This window comes from Eutrema salsugineum, unplaced genomic scaffold, assembly GCF_000478725.1.
Source record: "Eutrema salsugineum unplaced genomic scaffold, Eutsalg1_0 scaffold_1, whole genome shotgun sequence".
NCBI lineage: Eukaryota > Viridiplantae > Streptophyta > Magnoliopsida > Brassicales > Brassicaceae > Eutrema > Eutrema salsugineum.
The window spans coordinates 21,346,018-21,352,945 of NW_006256909.1; the positions used below are offsets into that span (position 1 = coordinate 21,346,018).

Consider the following 6,928-nt stretch of genomic DNA (forward strand, 5'->3'; position numbering starts at 1 on the left):
AAACTTTTGCTAAGTGTTTATGCGAGCTTGTTCTTTGCAGTTTGTCGCGGCCATTAACGATCTGATGGCCGAGTATGAGGCGGACCTGTCTAAGGTCGAACGTCGCTTGGACGAGGCCCGAAATGAGACCGCGGCGTCAAAGGTGAAGCTGGAAGAGGCGCAAAACAAAGCCGCGACAGCGAAGGGGAAACTCACCGAGGCGATGACCCGAGTGTCGAGGTTGGAAGAAGAGAAGATAGTTCTTCGAGCAGACATTAACAAAGTTTCCGCCTTGGTGATTCGCCTGGAGGAAGCAAGGAGAGCCAAAAGCGCCGAGGTGGCGTTGCTTAAAAGGCGTATCGAGGCCAAGGACGCGCTGTTCGAAGCCAAGGTCAAACGCGCGAAGAAGGAGGCGAGGCGCGAGCTGACGGCGAAGTTTCAGGAACGCCTTGCCAAGGTGGAGGAGGGTTTGGTCAAGCTCGAGAAGGCCAAAAATGATGAGAACGATCTGGGACAGATCAAGGGCAATCTTGCGATGATTGCCGACCTGAAGAAGCCGGACGCCCCGACGTTTGACAATGAGGAAGCGAAGCTGAAAAGCTGGGAGAGTGAGTATGCCGACGACGAGGCGTACGAGCGTATTGCTTCCGAGATTCGGGGCGAACTGTATTACTCTCCCGTATCGCCGGACTCGGTCGACACCACCCTCGGCAACGAGCCGCTCGAAGAAACAGCGGCCAATTCCCTCTGTGCACTTGTGGACCCGAACGGCTCGAACGCGGGTACGCCGATTCCCTCGAACCTTCTCGCCGATCGTGAAACGCAGTCCGCGGCATGAGTTTTGGCTCACAAATTTTTCTTGCTTGCTTCTGTACTTAGGATTTATACGCTCTCTTTTGAACTTTTATGTGTTTTGTGCCTGGACGGCTTTATCCACCCGACTCATTATTTTCGCTTAATGAATATATTTTCCTTAGCCGTTTTCGGACTTACTTGTCCATTAATCCGTAAAAATGTTTACGAAAAATTGTCAAGGACGAAGGCTGTTATGTTGAGAGCGATTTTGATTTCTTCCTTAACTGTATTTTCGAATTTGACCGAAACATGGGCTAAGGGATGAATTGTTTTAAGGACCTCATTTAGATTCTAGGCAAATCTTTGATAGTAAAAGAGTGTTACGTGATAATGTTTAGGCAAATCTTTGCTGGTAATGCCGAGCCGTGTTTACGGCGAGGCGTTTTCGCTTTGAATGTTGCCGAGCCGTGTAAACGACGAGGCGTTTTGTTTTGAATGGTGCCGAGCCGTGAAAACGTCGAGGCGTTTTTGTTTTGTATGGTGCCGAGCCGTAAGGACGACGAGGCGTTTTGACTTTGTATGGTGCCGAGCCGTAAGGACGACGAGGCTTTTTGGCTTTCGTTTTCGTTAGCCAAAGACGAATTGGTATTCTCATTGAATCTGACTATGGACCGGCGTTTCCGAGAGGATGACTATGCTTGTCCGGGTTTTAGGAGTTTACTTTAGTTTTAGAGAAAGCGATGTAGTCTCGGCTTATATTCTCGTGTGCGATAGTAAACCGTGGCGACCTGATACGTTTTTGGTCTGATATTTGTATAGTGCGCTTAATTTTTATCTGTAGAGGATGTAACTTGCACCCTCGTCCTAGGAAAGGCGGTAAAAGTCCGTTTAGAGAACTTTGTATTTGTTGCCCCGTTGTGGCCAGCAACGAGACGAGGCGTTAGGTGGCTTAGTTTGCCGAGCTGAAAGTGATGAGTGAAAAAATTAAAAAATCCGAACGTGTTACAATAAGTTGCTGATTTAGAAAGAATGAGAAACTAGCCGAAGCGATAATGAACAGACGTGAAATAAGTAGATGATTCAAAATGAATTGAGAATGTGCCAAAGTGGCGATGTTCCTAAGTGAGCAAGCTAAAATTGTAGAGTTAAAAGAGGTATGTATACGTACCCACTCCCCCCCCCCCTTTTTAGGAGGGGGGACAGCTAAACCCATCTGAGGACGGGCTGCCTACGTACCCTTTGCAGGGATCAAGCCGTCCAGTAGTTCATGTTGGTCGTGCTGTATCCTTAGTGATAGTATTTCTTCAGGTGCATTGCGTTCCATGATCTTGGAATCGCCTCGTCAGCTAGTGTCGCGAGTTCGTAGACTCCTGGACGAACCACTTTTGTGACCTTGTAAGGACCTTCCCAATTTGTTCCGAGCTTTCCTGCGTTCTTCTCGGCAGTATTTTGGAAGACCTTCCGGAGAACGAGCTCCCCTGCTTTGAATCTTCGGCTACGAACGTTTTTGTTGTAGTATCGCGCCGTTGCTTGCTAGTTCTGTATTCGAATTAAGGCTTGGTCGCGCTTTTCGTTGATTAGGTCGAGCTCATCTAGCATCATTAAGTGGTTCAAGCCCTCCTGTCCTGGTAGAAGTCTTCGTCGAATACCTGGGAAATCCACCTCGGCGGGAATTACGCACTCCGATCCGTAGACTAAAGCGAATGGAGTTTCCCCGGTGGCTCGGCGCGGAGTTGTTCGATGAGACCAAAGGACTCCTTCGAGTTCGTCTGCCCACCGTCCCTTCCTGGCGTCGAGCCTCTTTTTCAGACCGTTGAGGATCGTCTTGTTGGCTGCTTCGGCTTGTCCTTTCCCTTGAGGGTATCTTGGCGTAGATTTGCTGAGGCGGATTTTCCACTTCTCGCAGAAGGCTTCGAAGCGTGTTGAGATGAACTGGGATCCGTTGTCGGTGACTATCTCGTAGGGGACCCCGTGTCGGCAGATGATATTTTTCCAGACGAAGTTTTCGACTTGAACATCTTTTATGCTTGCGTAGGAATCGGCTTCGACCCATTTGGAAAAGTAATCCGTGAGGACGAGCAGGAAACGCTTCTGCTTCGAGCGATGTAGAGGTCCGACGATGTCCATCGACCATCTCATGAATGGATAAGGTGATGAAATTAACGAGAGCAACTCGGTGGGTTGATGAATTGTTGGAGTGTGCCGCTGACACTTCTCGCACTTCGCTGTAAATTTCTCGCAGTCCTTTACCATCGTGGGCCAGAAGTAGCCGTGCCGTTTAATCTTGATAGCGAGCGACCTTCCGCTGGAATGGTTCCCGCACGCGCCGCTGTGCACCTCGTGCATGATCTTTCTTGCCTCTGGTCCTTCGACGCATGTCATGAGAGGCCCTAAAAATCTCCACTTAAACACCTCGCCATCGACGAGGACATACCGCGCGGCCTGAGCTTTTAGTTTGCGGGCTTCCCATTTGTCGGTTGGCATCTCTCCATCGGCGATATACATTCGGATAGCTCCGAGTCATTCCTTGTCGCAGCCGTACTCAGGCTCGGCCGGCGAGGCGTCTTCGTCCATAGGAACGGCTTCGTCGTCCTCTGGTTCTTGTTCAGGAGGATTTATCAGCCGAACTCCTTCCACCTCTTCGATGCTAGGACGTTCGATGATTTTGACTGGGATCGTTCGCCGGAGGTCTGGGTCCGAGGTCGAAGCGAGTGCTGCCAATGCGTCGGCCGAGGTGTTTTCTCCTCGGGGGATACGAGTGAGTTCGAACTCATCGAATTTTTGCACCAACTCTCGGACCACTTTGAGGTAAGCTCCCATTCGTCAGTCCTTCGCCTCGTATTCTCCGTTGAACTGACATGCTACGAGCTGTGAATCGCAAAAGGTTCTTATCTTTCGAACTCCAATTCCCTGTGCTAGTCGTATGCCGGCGATCAGTGCTTTGTATTCCGCTTCGTTGTTCGAGGCGTGGAAGTTCAGGCGAAAAGACTGCTCCAATATTTCTCCGGTGGGAGAGGTGAGGCGGATTCCTATTCCCGAGCAGTGTTTAGACGACGAGCGGTCGACGTGCAGCGTCCACACTTCGTCTAGTGTTGGCTCGTTTGTTGCTTTGACGGGAAGTTCAATGAGGAAATCTGCGAGCACCTGTGACTTTGCTGACGGCCTGTTCCGATACTCGATGTCGTATTCGCTTAGCTCTATGGCCCACTTGGCGAGCCGACCGGATTGGCTAGGGCTGTGTAGGATCGAGCGCAGTGGAAGCGTAGCGAGCACAACAATCGAATGTGATTGAAAGTACGGGCGCAGTTTCCGAGCCGAGACTACGACGGCTAGGGCAACCTTCTCGATCTGGGGGTAGCGAGTCTCGGCGTCGGTTAATGTCTGGCTGATGTAGAAAATGGGCTTTTGCTCGGATCGTTCTTCTCTGATAAGCACTCCGCTTACAGCTGTAGCAGACACTGCGATGTAGAGGAAGAGTGGCTCTCCTTCGACTGGTTTTGCTAAGATTGGTGGGCTCGCCAGATAATTCTTCAATTCCTGGAAAGCCGTCTCGCATCGTTCGTCCCACTCAAATTTTTTGTTTCCTCGGAGGGTGTCGTAGAAGGGCAGGCATTTGTCTGTGGAACAGGAAATAAACCTGTTTAGCGCGGCGACTCTTCCTGTGAGCCTCTGCACTTCGCGCTTCGTCCTTGGAGAGGGCATCTCAATTAAAGCTTTGATTTGCTTGGGATTTGCATCTATGCCTCGGTGAGTTACCAGATAGCCGAGGAATTCTCCCGAGGTGACCGCGAACCTGCACTTTGCCGGGTTTAGTTTCATGTTGTGCTTGTTCAATTGTTCGAAGCATTCCCGTAGATGCGCGACGTGGTCTTCCTCCTTGAGTAATTTGACTAACATGTCGTCGATGTATACTTCCATAGTTTTTCCGAGCTGAGCTGCAAACATTTTATTGACGAGCCGTTGATACGTTGCTCCTGCGTTCTTGAGCCCGAACGGCATGACTTTGTAGCAGTATATCCCGCGATCAGTTATGAATGCCGTTTCTTCTCGATCGTCAAGATGCATTAGGATCTGATTGTAGCCGGAGAACGCGTCCATAAACGTTAACAGTCTATTCCCTGCAGTGGCTTCGACGAGCCGGTCTATGTGTGGCAAGGGAAAGCTGTCTTTTGGGCACGCCTTGTTGAGGTCGGTAAAATCCACACATACTCGCCACTTGCCGTTCTTCTTCTTCACGACCACCGGATTTGCGAGCCAGTCCGGATATTTGGCCTCGGCGATTGATCCTACTTTGAGTAACCTTTCGACTTCGTCGTTAACTGCTTTAGCTCGTTCGGGGCGGAGCTTCCTTCTTTTCTGCTTCACTGGTTTAAAGGTCGGATCCACATTCAGCTCGTGACAGGTCACGTCGATGCTTATGCCTGGCATATCTTCTGCTGTCCAGGCGAAAGTGTTGATGTTTTCCTTGAGGAGGGAAAGGAGTTCGCTTCTCAGAGGCTCTTCCAATTTTGTTCCCATTTCGACGCATCGCTCCGGGCGCTCCTCATCTATACATACCGAGTCCACTGCGTCGCATACTGGCTCGGCGCGTGTTTCGCGGCTCTCCGCGATCTGTAATTGCTATAAGAGTTTCGAGAGCTCGTTCGCGGGCTCTCGGTCTGTCTTCATCTTTTTGCGGTCGATGTCTGCTCGTGCGTCGGTGACGGGGTTCCTTAGCTTATGCTCGGCTAGGCAGCACATTCGTGACTCCTTTTGACTCCCCCAGATCGTTTTAACACCTGCTAGGGTTGGGAATTTGAGGCAGAGATGATAGGTAGAGGGTACCGCCCTCATCCCGTTGATCCACGGAGTTCCCATGATCACATTGTATATTGCTGGGTGATCGGTGACGCAGAATTCGACGATCTTAGTGACTCCACCAGCTACCACAGGAAGCCTGATCGTTCCCATAGTCATCGTCGTTTCTCCTGAAAATCCGGTTAGAGGTTTGGGGATTGCTTCGACCTCGGAGAGGTCGATTCCCATTCTTCTGAGTGTTTCCCTGAAGATGACGTTCACCGAGCTTCCAGTATCGATGAGCACCCTTGCTACGTCATGATCCTTGATCGTTAACTCAATCACCAACGGATCGTTATGAGGTCGATCGATTCCTGCCGTTTCCTCCTCGGCGAAGGAGATCACTATGTTTGGGATGTCGGTTGGTTATGTCCAATTCTCCTTCGCTTCGGCTCGGCGCTGATAGGCTTTGATGGAGGATACGGTATCTTGGTAGTATTGGGATCCACCCATGATCATATTGATCCTTTGCCTCGGCTCGGATCGCTCTTCAGGTTCGCCTCTCCTGTCATGCTTGGGGTTATCGCCTCGTCGGGGAGGATTCGCGGGTTCCGCCGCGCCGCTCGGCTCGGCTCTCTCTTGTTGTTCGTTAGGGACGAGGTGTTTGATGCTAACCGCGTTTTGAAGCTCTCCCGCTGCCATCTTTGCTGCGAGCTTTGCTCCTAAAGTTCGGCATTGAGCCGTTGAATGCCCGTAGGTCTGGTGATACTCGCAGAAAGCCTTCTCGTCGTAGTTGGCAGACTTTCTCACCCAAGTTTTGTTGCGCGGCTCTCCTCTTCCGCGTCCGGTGCCTACCTGGTAATTATGGGCGCCTTCGCTTCTAGGTTCATCCGAGCTCTGCGTTGTTGTGTTGCTTGATGGGTTGCCCTTCTTCGCGGGGCGCGGCAAAATTGAGCTTCGGATTGCTGCTTTTGTTGCTTTGTACGGCTCGTTCAAGTTTTTCATTTCCTCCTCGTTTACGACGAAATCTGATGATCGGTGCAAAGCGTCTTGGATTGTTTGCGGCGTGTTGAGAGCCATCTACCGTCGAAACTCAGACTTGTACCACAAAGATCGTTTCAGAGCCTCGAGTGCAGCCTTGTCGCTTATCCCTTCTATTTTGGATACGACTGCCTTGAACCTTTCCAAGTAATCCCAAAGCGGCTCGTTCGGTCCTTGGGATAGTGTCCACAGGTCGGCATCAGATGTTCCTCTGTCCATAAACATCGAGTATTGTTTAAGGAACAAAGCGGAGAGCTGTTGAAAAATGCTGATAGAATTGCTCTCCTGCCTCGAAAACCATTCGAGCGCGGCTCCCTTGAGATGCTCCACGAAGAGC

The 6,928-nt window shown here is 50.7% G+C and overlaps 1 pseudogene; it reads right to left on the reverse strand.

Annotated features, from left to right (window-relative positions):
• Positions 1-2,061: 2,061 nt before the first annotated feature.
• Positions 2,062-6,630, reverse strand: LOC112082167 (annotated as a pseudogene).
• Between the last annotated feature and the right edge of the window lie 298 nt (positions 6,631-6,928).